General features: G+C 53.3%; 1 protein-coding gene and 1 pseudogene across 2 annotated transcripts in view; one reads left to right on the top strand and one right to left on the bottom strand.

Moving 5' to 3' along the window:
* The window catches only part of MED27 (mediator complex subunit 27), a 167,070-nt gene that overhangs the window by 78,185 nt on the left and 69,383 nt on the right, over positions 1–19,502 (bottom strand). The window lies entirely within an intron of this gene.
* LOC118601410 lies at positions 3,450–3,568 on the top strand (annotated as a pseudogene).

Below are 19,502 nucleotides of genomic sequence, written 5' to 3'. Positions count from 1 at the left end.
TTACCCATTAAGCGTGTGATTTGGAGCTCTGCGAAATATACAAGTAAGGTTTTATGATATCTTGGAGCCAACACAGTTTAAAAAGAATGTGTCGCCACATCTTCTACCAAGTCGGTGGCAGCTCAGCATGACAACTCTGTTACGAGAAGTTCGTCAGCAGCCACCCCTCCGGCACACAGCGTCTGCGGGAATGTGCTCAGGGGGCCACCCAGGCCGCGTTGCTCTTCCTCTAAATTTTCTGGCCACTCCCAGTGCTTCTCACCGCCTCCGGCAGAGCGGACGGAGGCCAAGACGGAAGGCCGCTGAGGCCTAGAGCCACTCGCTCTGCCGCGGCTTTCGCCACGTCCCGCCCTGTCGCAAGCGCTGGGGCAGCGAAGACACAGGGGACACAGCCCCCCCCAAGATCCACGGCCGAGAGTGAGGAGCGAGATTAAGTAAGTTACACTCGACGAGGGGCGACAGAGACCGGGACGTGGCCTTCAGGCCGCAGGTGTCCTCGGGGTCGCTGGTGGCAAGGACAGGAACGCACGAGCGCAGAGCTGAGCAGAAAGGGGCAGTGCTTTGGCAGGACACCCAGGGCCCCTCGCAGACCCCGACGACAGGGAAGCTGCCGGCCCTCCAGGGGACACAGCCGGGGCACGAGGGCTGTGGGGATCTGCCTGTCTACGGCCTGCTCTACCTGATGCTGGGGACCTGGTGGCCGATGGCCAGTCCGCGCTGCAGGGTCTGTGGAGAAAGACCACGGGTGTGAGGTAGGCAGGTCCTCCAAGACGGGGCGTGAGGACGGACAGAAAACAACTCGTGGAGGCAGCGACGGTCTGATCTGCAAGGGCCGGCGTGACAGAGAGGAGTTAAGGGACCTCAGAACGACGCCAGCCCGACTTCCCTGAGCGCAGAGTGAACGCAAGTCAGGTGAGCCCGAGGCGACCTGGCTCAACCGAGAAGGCCCAGCACGGACCCGGCCTCTTGTCCCTCACTCAGTCCAGGAACCTGACCACACCCCTGCTCTAAGATGCCAAGATGCTACAGACGTAATGACCCTTTCCGTCGTCCTCGTCAGTTGATAAGTTACGCTCTTGAGATCAAAAACCAAGAAAGAAAGAAGAAGAAAAAGGAGAGCGGAAACGGACATCGGGCGGCGGGGGTATCGGGCTGAGCTCGCACCGAGGGGAGCGGCGGGCGCTGGGACCACAGCCCGGTGTGTGAACACCGCTCCCGTCAGCGCTGGTCCGGCCTCCGTTACTGCCGGGCCGGGCGGTGCCAGTGAACGCAAACCAATGCGGCTGGGAAAACGAGGCGCCCTAGGGAAGTGAACAAAGAAACACGTCCAAAGTCTCTTTTCTTCCTTGACGAGCTGAACTTCTGACCAATGTGCTTCATCACTCGCTGTAAAAAAAAAATTTTTATAACGTAAACTGTTTACAGTGATTATGGAAACAGCTACCAAAAGATATCCAACTAAAGAGCAAATGAGCATGGCGGCGAGCTAAGCTGTTCCCGTGTCTAATCTGCGAGGCTATTATCTAATCAGGAGAGACTGAAAAACAGATCATTATGCCCGGGAACACTGTAATTACGAACGAGGCCTTCCCCCCCCTGCTCTCCAAACCCCGACCACAGCGCGGCTGTCTCGAGGCTCGCCGGCAGGCCCCACCCCGACGCGAAGAGCGCTAATTGGGGCTCTCGTAGCAGCTGTGCCGCTTTGATGTCAGCTCCGAGGACGAACTGGAGCAGAATCCTTTGTGGCGCTGCCAAGCCCGCCAGTCAGGAAGGTTAACCCTTAGGCCGCTCGTTGCCCCAGCCACGGTCCGGAACCCGATTCCAGCCGCTCCTGCGGGAACGCTCCACGTGCGGCACAGCCTCCGACCGGGGCCGGGACCTCCGCTCCGTGGCCGTCACAGGGCGGTCAAGCGCCGACTGAACACGCCTGACGAGGAGGCGGCAGCTCTGGGACCCACGCCTGGTTTGCTGGGAGGAGCGCTTCACCGGCAGCTAGAAACGGCCTCCAGCCGCCACGTGGCCACTACTGCCGCGGCCTCAGACGGTGTCCTGGGCCTCCTTTTCCTCATCTGTGGAAGTGAGTTGGCCTAGATGACTGCTAAAGACTGTCCTCGCTCCTTGAACACCAAGCTTAGGGCAACCTGACTCATCCGCCCCAGCCCGGGGCCCCTCTGAGTGGCGTGGACCAGTCTGCCCTGCTGGCTGTTCCTGAGGAAGGCACCCCCCACTCCCGGAGAGCGGCTTGGTGTACTGGTTTCTCCAGAAGGTTCTGGAACCCAGTGCACCCATCGACTCCCCAAGAGACTGCGACTGCTCTAGGTCCGTTTTTAAGCAAACTCAAAAATGAGTGTTACTACCCAAAAAATTAAAAACTCAGTTTTAAAATAACCAGAAAAAGTGAATCGGTTGTTCTTGAAGGATGCTAGAGAACCAAGTCCATTTTGACAACCGGTAAATAAAGGGAAAGAACTGAGCATTTCCTCTGTCCTTTGTAAGCTGTACCCTCGGGTCATCAAACAGTTGTTAAGGGGAAGTCAGTCTCTATAGCTCCAGCTAATAGATGCACGAAGCACGATAGCATTAATATATCACCGTTCTGTACGCTAATGAATCTAGACGTTGGGCATAAATAGCTCCTAATATCATCAAAGAGAAAGCCACGCAGACATGTCGTGCCTCCTGATAGAAGATAACACCATCGATGAAGTAATCTTGCCGAAACAAACAAACAACTCAAACGTGACTCCAGCCAAGCCTCCTAATCCAACTACGCGTCTCGAGCACAGAGGACAGAGAAGCAGCTCTGACAAAACCACGGTGATGTCATCGGCAGAAGCCAGACCGGAAAGCGGTACAGGACAAACCACCTGGTCTCTCTGAAAACACCAACGACACCGCGAGAGGGACAGGAAAACAAGAACGCAGAAGAGAAAGATGTCGAGGGGAAAACGACAGGTGAGAGAGACACAAGTGACACATCGACCAATCACAAGACGTGGATTTTACTGACATCCCAATTCAAATAAAGCATGGGTAAAAAAAATAAATAAATAAAGAATCTGTGATGCCTATGAGATAACTGGAAATCTGAAAACTGGACACTTAATGTTATGGAACTTTTATTCATTTTAAGTGAGGTAACATATTTATTACGTATTTTAAAAAGTCGTTATGTTTTGTGTATCTCTCTAGCCTTTGAGATACATACTAAAATACTTATGGATAAAATGTCTTAGACTTGCTTCAAAATAACATGAGGCTGATGGCTTCTAGGGTACACATGAGTTCATGACAATTTTGTGTGTGTTCAAAATTTTTCATTGAAAAGTTTTAAAAATAAAACATTTAAAAAATATTGGGGGGACGTGGTTTCATAGTGTAGCGGTTAACACGTCTGTTTTACATGCAGAAGGTCCTGGGTTTGTGCCCCAGTGGAGCCACGGTCCATGGTCTATGGCCACGCCACCCCGAACATGCCCAATTGCATCTGATCTCGGAAGCAAAGCAGGGTCGGGCCTGGTTAATACTTGGATGGGAGACCACCTAGGAAGACCAGGTGCTGTAGGCATAAAAAATAATAATAATAAAATATACATAGGGGAAGAACAGGAAGGGCACGGTGGGTTTTTAGGGCTGCGACACTGCCCTGCATGAAACTACACAGTCCCGTGTCCACGACGTTCTTCGGTTGTTAGAGGCACACCACTGGTGGGGGATGCTGATTCTGGGGGGAGGCTGTGCGGGGTGCGGACAGGGGGCGTAGGAACTCCTTGTTCTTCTCACTCAGTTTTGTTGTGAACCAAATACTGCTCTAAAGAAAGTGTATTAAGTTAAATAATAATAATAAAAAGATGGTCCCCTGCATGGTTCCACTCCACCATGTACCATTTTGCACCAGAGTTCAAACAGGCTGAGACACACTGCTCTTCAGAACAATTACGGATCGGGGCCCTTTATCCGGTTTTCCATTTTATACATAAGGTACTTCCAGCAAAGAAAACTCTACTGCTGTTTTTAATATGGCCAGATCATCCCCACTCTTTCTCCCATAATCCTTGCCCTTCGTTTATACCACAAAACCCTAAAAATTATGCCAAAGGAGAGCCCTTTACGCACAGAACTAGATTATGACCTTGAACTTCACGTACACTGAAGTGTCCAGCTACAACTACCTAGCGAGGATCCAGGGCGCGGGCCTGAACAGGCAAGTGAAGCCCCGCGGAGACCACGGCTGTCCCTTGTGTCACTGGCTTTTCTCTGTTTCCCGCCCACCGAGGCCTCGGGCCTCGAGAGCTCCCCTGGGCATTGCCTAGCTCCCCAGAGGCAGAGGCTGGAGGCTGTGCGCACCCAATCTAGGTCAAATATGGGACCGAGCACCCTCCTTTCTGCCTCGTCATTTTAAAGAACATCGGGCCAACCAACGAATTAAAACAGTTAAGATCCGGAGTCTGTCTGCAATCTCGTTTTAAGCAGATTAGGAAATTTAACCAAAACTTGTGTATCTTCCTTTCTGTATTAGAAGCATACGAGCAAATCTTTGCTTTTGTCTAAGTTGCAGCACTTACTTGCCACTGACTATTAGAAGCTGCTCTCTGAAAAAGAAAGAAAAGAAAAAGAAAGCCCTACACTGTAGTAATGAAACAAAACCACTCGAGCAAACTGGGCGTCCTGCCTGCAACGCCCCGCAGTGTCGGGAACAGAGCACACGCTCGACGGAGTGTCTGCCGAATGAAGAAATGAATGGAGCGCGATTAACTGAACGCTCCGTGTTGGAAATGGAGAGGTCACGTGATAGCCCCAGGGCGACACACCTGCTCGGTGGCAGAGCCACTTACCCTGGAATATTCTTTACCTTGGAATGGGGTTCTTTCCACTTGCCCACACTACCTCCTTGCAGAGGAGCCACTGGCCCCAGGAAGGAAAAAAGATGGATGGATGGATGACAGATAACAAAATTCACCCACCCACAGGATTCTACGGGTCTCTTCCCCCCCCACCCCGCCCAAAACCTTAGGCTACTTGGTCTGCCTAAATGGACATTTAAACTTTTTATTTAAAACAGAATAAACTGTATCTATCTCCAATTTAGAATCTCAATTAAAACTATAAATGTTTCTTTAAATAGCTTTTCGTCTGCAAATTGCCAAGAGTACAAATATGTCACTAACAAGAAAATTGCTGTTTCCTTGGTGGGGGTGGGGCGGGGAATATCCACGACATACATACACACAGGCAAGCATACATGCATACATACGGACAGACGGACAGACAGACAGAGAGAGATAAGCTCGTGCCATGAACACAGCCTTTGAAAAGGGGGCGGGTGAGGGGAGAGCGCGAGCTGCCACTTCATAAGAGCAGGAAGTAGCTCTGAGCATGAAACCGCTGTAAACACGGACCAGCCTCTCAACTCGTTAAAGAGCAAGTGCTGGACTAGGCGAAAAGTTCCTCTCACTCGGAGCACACCGGACTCTGATCCCGGAACGTGGACCACGGCAGTCAGCAAAGGCTGTGGCGATGAAGAGATTCTCGTGTTCAAGAGAGCTGAAGAGAGACCGGCAGGCGCCGGCTCACGCGCGCGGTGAGCCATTCCACGTGTCTGCACTTTGTCTTTACGCAAAACAAATGGGGCCTTGGGGCAACAAGGTGAGGGGCACAGAGTAACACATCACTGTCCACCCACCAGGAAGAACGGACGGTAGACAGGTACGCTTCCCAATTAGCACTTAAAAATCAGTGCACGATAGCCGATCATTTTGTGAATTCTGCTCTCCTTGGAAACTCTCTTTAAAATGGGTTTTGACTGGTAGAAGAGCTGTGCAGAAACATTAGCCTGCCTAGTTCCATTTCAAACACACACACACACACACACACACACACACACACACGCACGCACAACAAATGTTGAGCTTTAACTACTTCACTGCTGCTCAGGACAGCCTTTTCAGTTCAACGGATTCTGGCACTTCTCAAAGAGACAGCGGTCAGCAAAGACACAATTTAATTCCTTGTTAGTGGAGGAAATTGTTCAATGGAACAGATTAGGAAATAAAACCCCGGAGGAAGAGTTTCGGTCACCCAAAATTTTTGACAGAATTTGCACATTTTAAAAGCAAGGATTAAGCCCCACGTTTCACCCAAAATCAGCAGTGCTTTTTTCCCCCAAGAGCTGAATGTGGAGGAGGGTATCGTTTCTCGAAGCAGCAGGGCTCCTAATTGCAACAAAGAACAGCACAGAGATTGTTACCCAAAATATAAATATGATTTCAGAGCTGTTGGCCAGAACTCACATCTTGTGACTATATGAAACTTAATTTCACACCTTGTATAAACATTTGCTCATTCACAGCAATTGTTGCAAGTTTTATGGAAAACCACTATTTGTTTTGGCTAAATTACAATAAATCACACACTTCTGATTTGTGCTAAGGACGTGTCCCCTCCAAACTGGCAGAAGACATGCGTAAAGCTGTATGGCGTCTGGGCCCATGTGCCGAAATGAAACTAAAATACCATCGCTGATAATGAAGAAGTCAAACACCCAAGAAAACGCGCAGATGATCCACACTTCGTTTCCCCTCCGTTTATTTAAAAACGTGGCCATTTGTGAGACACGAGCTTTGCCGATGCAAGCTGCACAGCTCCTCCTGCATCGACCATTCCAAGAAGAAGGGACCACGAGCCCAAAAGAGGGGGCTCGGAGGGGCTCAGAGATTCACAGCCACGCGGGGGGCTGAAGGCGGTCTGCGCCCACTGGGGCGAAGGCCACTGCCCACCCTGACGCAGTCACAGAGCCACGCCGCTGGCTGAGGGAGGAGGGCTGCCGTCCACTGCGCCCACTGTGCGGCGAGCCACCCCCGGGCCACACGAAGGTGGCAGGAGGAGCTGGGGGAGGGGCACACTGACAAGGACGGGCCCGGGTTCCCGACCGAATTGGACCACAGGCCCGTTTTCTCCGCACTGCATTTATTCCGAAGTGGTGGAAGGCGAGAGATGGGGTTGCATCGGGAGGAGGGCAGGCGGGCAAAGGCGCTGACTACTCGCAGACCCCCACCTGGCCCGCCACACGTGTCAGCCGCAGCAGCAAAGGCGGGAGCAGACGGCGTGCGGCTTGCACCCCCAGTGCTCCTCGTGCGTGGCACCCTGCTACACTGATGCCCGACAACGCTCCTGGGGGTTACGCCCTTGTATGGTCCCCTCCCCTTGAGCCTGGCACAACCTGTGACTTAACTAGTAAAATGTGGCTGGACACCGAGGTAGCTCACTCAGTCTCCTTTTCATGGCTCAAGGACTTTGCAGGAGATTTAGGACATGTGTGCAACATTTAAACCAAGAATAACAAGCGACCCGCCAAGCAAACTCTCCCCGCTCACCGTGAGGGCCTGTCCCTCAAGAAACGGGTCCCGTCCGTCGCCCGGGGAGGAACCTCCTTTCCTTTCAGTTCTTATTTCAAAGGCTGCCTGTGATACTTGACGAAATTGGCTCTGACTTGAGTGTGAGACAGATATATGGAGTTTATTACTACATTAAACCTAGACTTCGCTCCCAGTCATGAACAATGAGTATTTTTAGCATCTAAAAATGTGCATCTCAGACAGATATGTAAACATTTAGCACCATCCTCTGAGACTGTTAAGCTTTCACTTTCAATCACGCAGAGGTATGCAAGTGTTTTCATTAATAGTCTAATTATATCGTCTATTTTCATTCTGCGCAATATTTTGCTTCTATATTTGAAATAATTGAATTCATTAGTGCTAATAAATGTTCTAAATGGACATTTTAACAACCGAAATTAGCACGTACCGTATCCCTCGAAACAGTTTACGAAACAAGAACTACTGTTGATATTACACAAAGGCAAAGCTGTCCGCGGTCTGTAGCTTGGCTCAAGGTCACGTATCAGCCTAGAGTCCTTGTGTTGCTCCCAACGACTCGACCGTCTTTAACCAGGGCCGGTTTTTGACCTCCGGCCCCAAGAATAGCTCGGAGCACCTTCCCTTGGTGCCCCCGGCCCTGAGCTGTCCGGATGGCCGCACGTGAACGCTGCCCACCCTTTCCTGCTCCCCCGTCTGGGACACTGAGCCCGCGGACACCTACATGGCTCACCCCCTCCCCCTCGGCTTTGCGCGAACGCCGCCAGCTCAAGGAAGTCTCCCCTCGCCGTTCTCGTACACGCTGCAACCCGTCTCCCCGACGCCCGGCTCGCCCGGCTCCGCTCCACGTGCCTGTCAGCACTACTCCTTGAATGCCCGTACGCGGTAAGGCTTTAGTCTTGGGGGACGACCTGGGCCTTTTTATTTTAACAGGCATTTATTCTATCGGTTCTTATTGATAATACAGATGTGTGGTCTAGATCTGGTCATCTCATTTTATGTTTTTAGCTGTTAACGCTTTTTATTTATATATATATATATATATATATATATATATATATATATATATATATACACATATATATTTTGCTGTGTGAACTGTCTTATTTGTTGCCTTGGGAGGTGATACTGCATCCTCTTCTTTTTTCCGTAAGTTCTTTTAGGAGTTTTCTTTTGAATATTATATCCTGTACTTAAACCTCTACTTCCTGACGTTTGGACGTATCTCTGGCCCCCGAATCGGACAAGGCGATCTGCGTACCCAAACTCCCGATTCTGTGTGCCCTGTGAATGTTTCACATCTCCACGTTTCATATTTACCTTATGCTATATGATAACATATTCCTGACAACTGTTTGCCCTTGGCTATATATCCAAAAAGACCGAAGGCTTTGCCATTATTCACTAGACGGTAAGCTGACGACGGGCTGTTACAATCCCGGGCCCAGGACTCAGCGCGTAACAGGCGGCCAATGCTGGAAGAACAAATGGACTGGGCTGATCCCCCGACTCACTCTTTGTCACTGGGCAGGTTTTCCAAGAAAGGCTCATGGGCCCTTCCTTGAGTTCTTCATGGGTTCTGTTTGTTTGTTTAAAGAGCATGCTTAGCCTCTTATACAACATGACTTAGCCGAATATGAAATTCTTGGGTCAAACTCTCCACCCAAGTTTTGTGGTCCTGCTCCACTGTTTCCCAGCATTGAACGGCGACCATGGAAAAAATCCGAAACAAAGATTCCTGTGATCTGCAAGACGCTGTCCCTGGTCGCCAGTTTTCGAAGAGGCTAAGCCCCGTCCTCTGACTGGTCTCCATTTCTCGGCTCTTTTGTGACCTGTACGAGGAGGCAGTCTCAGGTCTGGGGAAATTGCCACCCAACATTGGGGCACTGATAATGTTTAAACACTCCGCAGGCCAAGCTGCTGCACGCTGGCACTCAGAACCAGAGGCCAGCAATTCAGGAAGCGTTTGAAAACAGGGAAAAGCAAAGGCCGAAAGGTGAGAATGAGCAATGGTCGGTCAGAAGTCTGCCGTGATGTGTCCCTGACTTTGTCCAGCAGAGTCATTTCCTCCATGGGGACGGGAAAAAGGCGGAAGGCGGACAGGCAGGGGCTCAAGCTCCTTCTAGGCTGTGTTAAACTCAGAGAAACTTCATTCAAAATGGGTCCTGTCTCAAAGAAATTGCCACCGCCCCCAAACATCGCACCTGACAATGCGCAAGATCAAACCGGTTTCCTGGTGACATTAATTCACTCTTTCAGGTCTTTTAAAGGCTTTTTATTGTCCTGCAAATTTCTTAATGTTCTATCTCCTCTTGTTTTCTGTTTGCATTCTCCCAGCGGTCACGATGGAATTTAGACCCAACAGCAAGCAAGTAAAATGCTGTGGGCGTTGTGAAGAACTGCCTGTGAAACCGGTCCTCCCCCTGCTAGGCCAAGGACCAGAGACCCTCCTGACCCTGGAGCCTGCGAAGGCCGCGGGAAACGGTGCACTAAGAGGCAGGACATGGCGCCGCCTCTGGCTCGTGTCCCAGCTGTGCGGCAGCGCCTGTCCCCTCCCGGGCCTCTGAGTTCCCCGTGACACAATAAGGCACATACTGACGTCCCGTGCAGCAGAACACTGTCGGGAAAGGTCGGAATCTACGTCTATTCAGACAGGACTGAATTAGCTGACTTTTAGAAAACCAAAAAATATGAGCTGGGAAAATTATTCTGTAAATGCAACAAAGGAAAACAAAGTCATGATGTCAAAGAGGTAAACCACAAGCTCTTCTTTTTCCAAAGTTTCTCTAGCATTTACTCACACTTTTTGATTAAAAAAAAAAGACAGTAAACCTTGAGAGGCTCCTCTGGTAGCCGCTGAGCTCTGCTCGTTCACGCGCCGCTGGCATCTGTCCGTTAAGGAAGCCCCTGACTTGGCGAGCCCCGTCTGGAGAAGGCCGTTCGGACGGGCGAGAGGCCCACGGAGCTAGGTTTCCCCGTACCCGTCACCTCAATTAAACTCCGACAGCCACCGGGTGTAAAGGTTGCTATCCCTATTTTGTGGGTGAAGAAATCGAGGCTTGTGGCGATTAAACGGTTGGTGAATATTAGAAAATAACGCATTCTTTGAAGATTCCCCACGATTCGGATTTCACTGATTAACACTGAACTTCCTCTTAGCAAAACCGTGAGGCAGGAAGCTGGTCTGGGTCGGAGGCGCCTCCCGGGTCAACGGCAGGAGCCCAGCATTGCCCCTGACCTTCCACCCCAGGAAACCCGCCCTAAGGGGCCTCAGCAGCAGGTTCTGCAGCCGCCAGTCACAGTCTGATATTACCCTTTCGTAGGTAAAATACGTATTTTCTTTAAATGAGTAAAACATAGATGACAAACGATTTGTTGTCTTAAAATTTTTTTTTTAGTTGTGGTAAAAACGACAAAATTTACCATCTTAGCCATTTCAAGTACACAGTTTGGTGTGCATTCCCAATGTCTGCAACCAGCTGTATTATTTTTAATTTAACTTTTTATTGTGGAAATGTTTGAACATATCCAAAGGTAGAGAGAACCATTTAATAAACCCCCTTGTCAGCCGGCTCTAGCAATGTTCCAGATTTGCCATCCCGTTCCATTTACCCATCTGCCCCCAACATAAACGTACTTCACAAAAACTGAAACAGAACCATGCGGATCCCAGACATCGCTCCGGATCCCCCTGGAACCTACTTCAGCTCGATGCAGTTGGTTTTTAACAGCCACCACTGGGGAGCGATATGGTCACCTTTAAAGTACCTGAACTAGCAGCACCTTGCTCACTGTCACCGGCCACCTACTAGTTAGTCTCATGTCAGCCAGCACCGTCCCACACCCCTGCCCGCCCCAAAACCGGGCGGTTCACCATCCTTCCAGCTCCCGTGAGACCAGCCTCGCCTCTGACCTTTGGCAGACTGTCCTCAGCCACCTAACACTCCTCCCCACGTCTGCTCCGTTCCAAGTCCAGCTGCATCTCTGCCTACGAGGGCCAGGGCCCTTGACAGTGGTCCCCACGGACGCCTCATGCCACGTCTCTAACAACACAGTGATGCTCCCAGGAGCCCCCCTCCCCAACCATGCCCCAGAACCTTCCTGCTCCGAAGGCGTCTTCTGTGCTGCCCGCGGGCCTCCACTGGTTTCCCCCTTTCTGACCAGCCCTGAGGCCCCTGACCTGGGTCCTGAAACTTACACGCACTAGTTATACGTCCACGAGACGATGAGCTCTGTGGGGCGGCCTCCCAGATCCCCAGTCCACAGAGCGGTGCCCAAAGGCAGGGAGAGGCTGATTCCAAAACGGGTTCAGAACCACTGGCCTCATCCTGTTGGATTCATGCCTTGGTCACATAGCCTGCCTGGTCACTGATTTCACTATCACCTTAAGAGGATGTGGTTTCTTGGCTCGCCTTGAATTCCATGCTCGAGAGCCTGAGAGCCAGACCTGCCCCGGAACCCGAGGCTCTGCCCAGATCTAGAATTCCCGTGAGAGCTGGCGACCTGGCCAAATCTTTCCTCCCGGAGGATGGCAGCTCACGGTCATCTCGCGAAGGACTGTTCGTACAGGACCCCTGGATCAGATATTCTCCTACCTGCCTCTGAACATAACTTCACCCTTCAATGGGACCACAAGCTCCTCGCAGTCCAGGGCACACGACACTGTGCACTAGTCAGACGCGGAGTGGGAAATCCACAAACACTTGTGGCCGATTCATTCATTCACCAACGTCACTGGCACCCCAGGGGCCGAGATCTGGAGGTGTGCTAAAGAGCGGAGCGAAGTGAGTCCTGTCTTTTAAGCTGTCACCCACGGGCACTAAGAGACTGCTCTCCAGTCCAAGACAACTCGTGACAGTTTTTCATAACTGCTACTTGCACCCAAATGTCTTTAAGGCGGCCATGCAAAACAACAGACGCTTGCCACGTCGAAGCGCAGCTGCGTCTCGGGGCGTGCAGGTGCCGTCAGGGACCTAAGCCTGCACCTGTCGAGAGAGAGCTCCCCTCGGAGAGCGCCGCTCAGACGTCGGTTTCAAGCGGAGCTGTCACACCCGAGTCCTCCCCGCCCGGCCAGGAAGCCCTTAGAAAGCAGAGGGGCACACACTCACACTGTTTGCGTCAGTCGCTGCCAAAATCCAAAGCAGCCTGCCTTCTAACTTGCCATCAGAAGCAATGAGAGCACCTGTGACGCTTACCCCCGTTCACGCCTCGCGAAGGTCTGAATCAGACTCAGCGCGCGCAGCAGGCAGATCTTCACCGAGCCCTGCAGGTGACCTGTCCCCTCACACCGGGGTGTTTATAATCTAACCTCCTGTTTTTAAGGCGCCACACAGTATAGATCAATGATTTTCAAAATGAAAATACAATAAAACACACTTAACACGAAACACGTAAAACGATATTTAAATTTTCTTTGAAGGAAAGGAAGGAACTCAGAGACTTTTCGGTGTCTAGGATCCATTATTACTAATCAACACATCTACCAAAAATGCAGCCAGGAGAGCTTTTTATCAGCTTACTTGGTGGTCCTGTTGTGACATTTTATCACCCTTCACTGTTTAATTCCACAGCGTTATCTGAAAACAATGTCCTCCCACGGGTGCTGTGTGTGCATGTGTAACAGAAAACACATATGCCAGTAGGAAACAATGTTATCTGGGTTCAAATCGAAGAGGGAAAAAAGGCCTCGTGGCTGGTTCCAGGAGCGTCGACAGGCATCTGCACCTCACAGGACAGGACGCGGAAGACATGCAAACGGGGCTCAAAGTCCAGTTCAAAGTACAAATTCCACCCCATCAATACCGCACCTCCCTCGGGGCCCACTCTCAAGAGGAACGCGCGTGCTGATACAGAAGATGCCCCTCGGAGCCGCCCCGTGGGACTCGCTGCCCACGGCGCTCACGGGGCACGGACTCCCGTCACTGGGCGACGGTGACCATGAGCAGTGAGCAGCTCGCCGCACCGAGTGACCACCGTACGGCAGACACTGTGCGCCTGTCCAGCTGTCGCTACCACCCCCACCCCCTGGCACGAGAACGCGGGTGAGGGAGGACGACGATGTGCCCCGAGGCATGCGGACGGAGAACAAGAGCCCCGGGTTCGGACGCGAGCATTCCGACTCCAGACCCCGCTCTTTAGCCTTCACCTCCCTCGTTTATCTTCGCGCGTCCTGTGTTCTGAGTCCCCGACCTGACTGTAAACTCCTGAGGGTGAGACCGGTATTCCAGATGCTGGCCACGCAGTCAGCGCCTCACGGCTGGGGAGGCGGTGGAGACGGGCCGCGCAGGTCCCCGAGGAAGGCCCGGCTGCCCGGCCGTGGAGTGCGGCCGGCACGCGGCCTCTGTTGTCAGCGCCCCCGCCCCACCCCCATTCGAAACTCGATACCGCATCCCAGGGCGGTAGTGAGCATCGGTGCCATTCTTGCAGGGTCTCAAGGACGCAGGGACAGTGGTCCCCATCACGTCTGTTTAATTTACCAGTCTGACCCCCGCAGACACCAGCTGGGTGCTAGAGGAAGACTCCGGACTACCGCAAGCCCAGTCAAGAAGGCAGCCCTGATCACAGCCGCGGTCAGATGTGGCATCCGGCCTGCAGAATACAGAGCCACTGATTTCATGAAAGCATTTTTTTTCTATTCCAGTCAAAAAATGAAGGTGAGAAACAGTTCACATGCTACGGGACACAGAACAGTGTATCTTTACAGTTACGCCTCCGGGCGAACTCTCCTGCCCTCTGCGTGGCGCAGCAGGCGGACACCTGGACGTGTGAACACCCCCCGGACTGCCGCAGTGACCCAAGACAGCGGTGGCTCTACGGTGATCGGGTCACGTGATCGGGTCACGTGAGCGAGAGGTGGCAAGTCACTGTGGGCCTGGTGACAAAAATCTCTATGATGGAGGCAGCACATCCCACTCCGAGCACCTGCAGAACCAGAGGCCTCAGACCTCATGGAACCCGCCAGAGCTTACGTCTGCGATTGTGGGGAAGGGGTCCCCAATATGATCAACCAGTGGAGGAAAAGCCAATCCATGGCAACGACGTTGAAGACACGCTCAGGTGGCGTGAAAGGCGGCAGCGAGGGGCGGGGCTCCCGTGGGCAGGGCTCCGAGAAGCGGCACGAGGCCGACCACGTGTGATGCACGCAGTGGTGGGCGGTCGGGCGGGCGCCCGGGGCCAGGAGGAAAGACTGGACGGTCAGGCTGAGAAGCGCTAAGGCGCAGACATGTGCGTGACAGACGGGAGTGGCGTGAGGGCGGAAGGTCCTTTATCACACGTCACCACCTCCCATGGAAGAGGCGCTCAGTGAGCAAGTGCACAAACGACCTGACCAGGTAACACCAGCCACCCACTGTCAGCACGATGGCCATGAACAAGGTGGCCACGGTGGCAGAAAGGAGCCCAAGAGCCCGCCCGGCCTTGCACTCGGTCAAGCTGATGTAATTACTGATGCCAGCAAACGTCCCATCTGCCAGCAACGGAGAGAACATGGAACCCGCAGGTGACTGTTGCAGCTCATGGAGACGGCGGCAGACGAGGAGACGTGCGGGCGGGCCCTTCTCTGAGAGGGAGCGTGCCGCCTGGCCGTGGGGACGCAGGCAGCACCCAGCCGCCGGCCACCTGCTCACTCGGGCAGCCTCAACTGCAGACCGCCACGGCCGCCCTGGAGCCCCCTGCGTCTGCGGACTGAGCGAGGCGGGGGTACGACGGCCCAGGACAGCTCTCGTACGTAATGCTGACTCTGGAGATCTCCCGGGTTGGACAAGGCTCCGCTGGGCCTGTCTCAATTTGCAGTCTCCCCCACCTTTTTGCTTCTCCCCTTCCTTTCACAGGCCCTAATAAATATACTGCACCCCAAATTCCACCCTCAGCATCTGCTTCCAGAAAACCTAGTCTTTGACAGAGGTGACTATGCAGCCCAACCCTGCCTGGTGTAGCTCAGGTGTCTGAGTGCTGGAGTATCAGGGCCCAGAGGAACCGCAGATGCCCCACTTCCCAGCTGGGAGGCCCTGGACAAGGGCTGGGCCTGTGTCGTCGCCCGTGAGGCCAAGGAGAGTAACAGCCGCTCGGTGGGTAAAGGCAGGAATGAAACGAGGGCCCCCCGCACCGGCTCGCGCCGGCGCCCAGTCCTGCCGTGCTTCTGCCCCCGCTGCAGGCCCGACCCCGGCTGCAGCTCTCTCACCTCATTTCTCTGGACTCTGAGCATACACCCGAGCTCATCTGGAGAACAGAACTGTCTGTCCCTGCGGCCTGGCGAAGTGCTGCTTCCCCGCCCGCGAGCGGCGCCGGCAGCGCGGGGCCGCAGCACGAGTCCGGCGTTCCCGCGCGCAAACGCCCAGCCCGGGCCCTCGCCTTGTTAAAGGACCAGAAGCAACGGGCGGTGCGGCCTGCGCTAGCTTCACGCGCAAGACTCAATAAGCAGGTGTTCCACTAGGGGCGGCGGCGGAACAGCAAGACGGGGTGGGAACCCTTCGGTTCTGCCCGGAAACATCACCACGAAGATACCCCGGGATTCCCCCTGCCCCGCCTCCTCTTCCTCCATTGCTGTTCCCCCACCCCTCTAAGGGTGGGAGACATGGGGAGCATCAGACAAACAAAACAGTCAGGAGGTTCCTGTTCTACTAAACCCGCCGCTTCTCTGAGAACATGCCGCCTCCCGCACCCGCAGCTTCCCCCACAGCGAAATGCAGGCCAGAGGGAAGGAGCTGCCCCCGGGTCTTCGCGGCACTCCAGACACATCCCCCGACGACCCACGGGCTCCTCAGGGGGCAGCACAATGCCGCAGACTGTCTAACTGTCTGCTGAACGGACTGCATTGAATTAATTGGTTTTAGGAGACCTTTAAATTATAAGTGCCCTTTGCTAAAAATTTAAAAGTACGAAGAAAAAAAAAAAAAGAGCGCGAGGGGAAGTTGATTTGTTAGAAGCGATCCGAGCTGTGTATCTGATGTGTAAAGTCAAGTGCGGGCCACACTGGGCAGGGGGCAGGGTCCTTTCTAACTAAGGAAGAAATGGGATTTCTGGTAAAGAGAAAGAAAAGGAATTGAGAAGCTTTTATTTATTTAATTTAAATTACTTAATTTTTCTCAAGGTGCCCAAGTCCACCAAAAAAAAAAAAGAACAAATCTACTTTACATCAGAAAGGAAAGGAGCATCTTGCTGAGCCGCTGTGTGTGGGACCTGTGCGGGCTTAACGAGGCGATCAGAAAGAAATGAAGTCTGACTGCAGACGCCGAGGGACTCCAGGCGTCCTCCCTGGGGCCTGAGCTGTAAGCGCGGGAGCTGAGCGGAAGGCACGGGACCCTGGGGGAGCCGAGGCCGCGATGCGTGGGGCCGGCCTTGTAGAGGGCACAGGCTGTGGGACCTGCAGCTACAGAGCCCTAGGTGTCTCCTCTGGGACATTAAGTCCCAGCAAATCCAACGCGTGAAGTCGGCCCCACTGCACAGAACGTCCCTAGAGCCAAGAGTCACATTCCTTTAAAAGACGTCCCTGGGAACATCTGCCTGAGCCCCAAATACGGCGAGGGAGGGGCACGACGGGGTTCCACCCCACGACGCGCCACGGAGCCCGCCTGCGGCAGGGTGCGGAGGGGACCCCCGAAGGTCATCCTGTCCCACTGTGGTGTGCCCACCAGGGCTGGGGACTAGGGTCTTCTGCAGGTTCGGTCTGCGACCCGAGCCTGGTAAAGTCTGTCACCGTGGTTCCTAACAGTACAAGACAAGGCTGCCGGGGGGACAGGGCACAACTGTGTGTGACGGTGCCTGAGAGAGAGCCGAGAAAGGAGCCCTGGGCCTCAGGCCGGTGCACGCGGCTTCGGCCTGTTCCATGTCACGCACCAGAGGAGGTGACGTCTCCTGGCCACGGCGCCTCGAGAGCTGGGGGGACGGCATCTCTTCGCCACTCCAGCAGGCGGGCTCGGACGTGAGCGAGGGCCGAGTGGGAGGGAGGGCTGGGAGGGAGGGCAGGAGGCTGGGCGGTCCACTCCGCATGCCGCCCCTCCCCCGCAAGTCTCTGCAGGTCCCTGCCCCGCACCCTCCTCTGCCTCCTCTTAGTGGGGTGCGGGCACTGGGCCTGTCGTGGCCTGTTCTGGTAAGAGACACCGACACCGTATGTAAGTCCGTTTATAGGGAGTTTCAACTTTTCTGAGCCCACATCCTCCAGGGAACCTTCCTTGGGTCCCTGAGGCCAATTACATGTCCCTCTTTTGGATCCTAAAGGCCTCATGTCTCCCCCAGAACGCTCTAAGTTCCTTAGAAGAAGGTCTATGTGACACTGACTATCCAGCACCTGTAGCATCATCAACATCAGGTTTTATTGGCTGAATTTTAAAAATGAATAAAAAGCACAAAAGACTACAAATAAACACCAATTAAAGACAAAGAACAGCAGGACTCCAGACTTCGCTGGTTCGAAGTCGAGTGCTCCTACCCGAAAAATTAGAACAAAAAAAATTAAAAGCCCATCCCCAGCACGACACAGGTACAGGAGAGAAGACGGGCAAGGTGAAAAACCCCAGGAACCGGCCAAGCAAGGCCGGGAGGGCCTGGGCTTCCAGGGGCTCCGACCCCTGCCTACCACTTCCCCTGAACTCCCCTCCGCAACTGCAGAGATGACAAGCGCACAGTAGGTACTCAGATCCTCAGCCATCGATCCACGCATAATCACTAATCCACGGCAGGCCCTACACAGTGGATTTTCAAAGCCATCAAAGGAAAGCGAACCTACATTTCTCAAAGGTAACTTCTCACGCAGGAAGCATCAACTTTGTTTCTGCACTTTGCCAAAGAACAGCCACGATGGTAAATGTGCATGTGAAAAGGTGCTAACATTGGCGTCATCAAGGCAACACGTGTGAGAACCACAGTGAGATACGAGCACATACCCATCAGAACGCCTAACGCCTCACGTTAGCCAGACTGACCACAGCAAGCGTCGGTGAGGACGTGGCTGAACCTCTCGCGGCTAGGAGGAATGCAAAATGATACAACCGCTCTGGAAAACGATGCGACAACTTCTTAAAAGGTTAAACTTACACCTGCCAGATGACCTAGATAATGTATTCCTAAGTGTTTACCCAAGACAAGCGAAAGCGAATGTCCATACGAAAACTCATCCGTGCATGCGTATACCGGCTTTCTTGGCAACAGCCAAACACCAGAAACAAGCCAAACGTCCTGCAACAGACAAACGGACAAACACGCTGTGGAATATCCATTCGAGGGACTACTAACCACGCGCACTAAAAAGAAATGGTTCACTGATGCCTATGACGATATAGATGAATTGCAATATGACTATGCTGAGTAAAAAGGCCATGTTAAAAAAGAGTGTCTGCTGTATGATTCCATTTACATAAACTTCTAAAAAATACAAACTAACTTATAGTGACAAAAAGTAGCCCAGTGGTTCTCTGGGGATGGAGATGTGGAGTGAGCAGGATGACAAAGGGGCACGAGGACACTTTTGGGGTGATGAACATGTTCATTACCTTGATTATGGTAAGGTGATGGAGGCACATGTCAAATTTTATAGACTTTAAACATGTACAATAAAGAAAATGACCACGTGTCATAAACTGTGCACTTCTGACTTACACACGTGTCCATCATGCTGGGCTACAGACAGTAATTTAACTACGAGGACCCAATCGCTAATATGAAACAAAAATACATTCAAAGGAAAAAAGTAAACTATCCCCAGACGGTCTTCTTCCGGGGCCCCAGGGGTCATGAGCCGAAACCGGTCAGAGCGACGGCTGGTGCTGACGACACGCCGCACCTGGGAGCTGACGGGCACGCGGCAGGCGAGGCTCCCCCCCTGCCTGCGTCGGAGGCCCGCATTCCGGCAGGCTCCCGTCTGGGGCCCTGGGCAAAGGGGCTCTGCCGAGCGGTCCCCACGGCGGTCGCTCCCTCGCAGCCGCCCCCTGCAGTGCTCCCTGCACCCCGCCTGCAGCAGCGGTTCTGAACCCCGGATGCGAACCCGAGGCATGCTGGGAGCTGTCTGACAACACGGACGGCTGGGCCTCCCCCCCCGCCCTGAGGAGGGCTCCCATGGGATTCGAAGGTGCGGCCAAGGCTGGGAGCCACCTCTGGAGCAGGGCCCGGTCCCCACGTCCGGCTGCTTGACCC

The sequence above is a fragment of the Rousettus aegyptiacus genome, unplaced genomic scaffold (genome assembly GCF_014176215.1).
Source record: "Rousettus aegyptiacus isolate mRouAeg1 unplaced genomic scaffold, mRouAeg1.p scaffold_m13_p_3, whole genome shotgun sequence".
Taxonomy (NCBI): Eukaryota; Metazoa; Chordata; class Mammalia; order Chiroptera; family Pteropodidae; genus Rousettus; species Rousettus aegyptiacus.
This window is presented reverse-complemented; position numbering and strand designations above follow the sequence as displayed.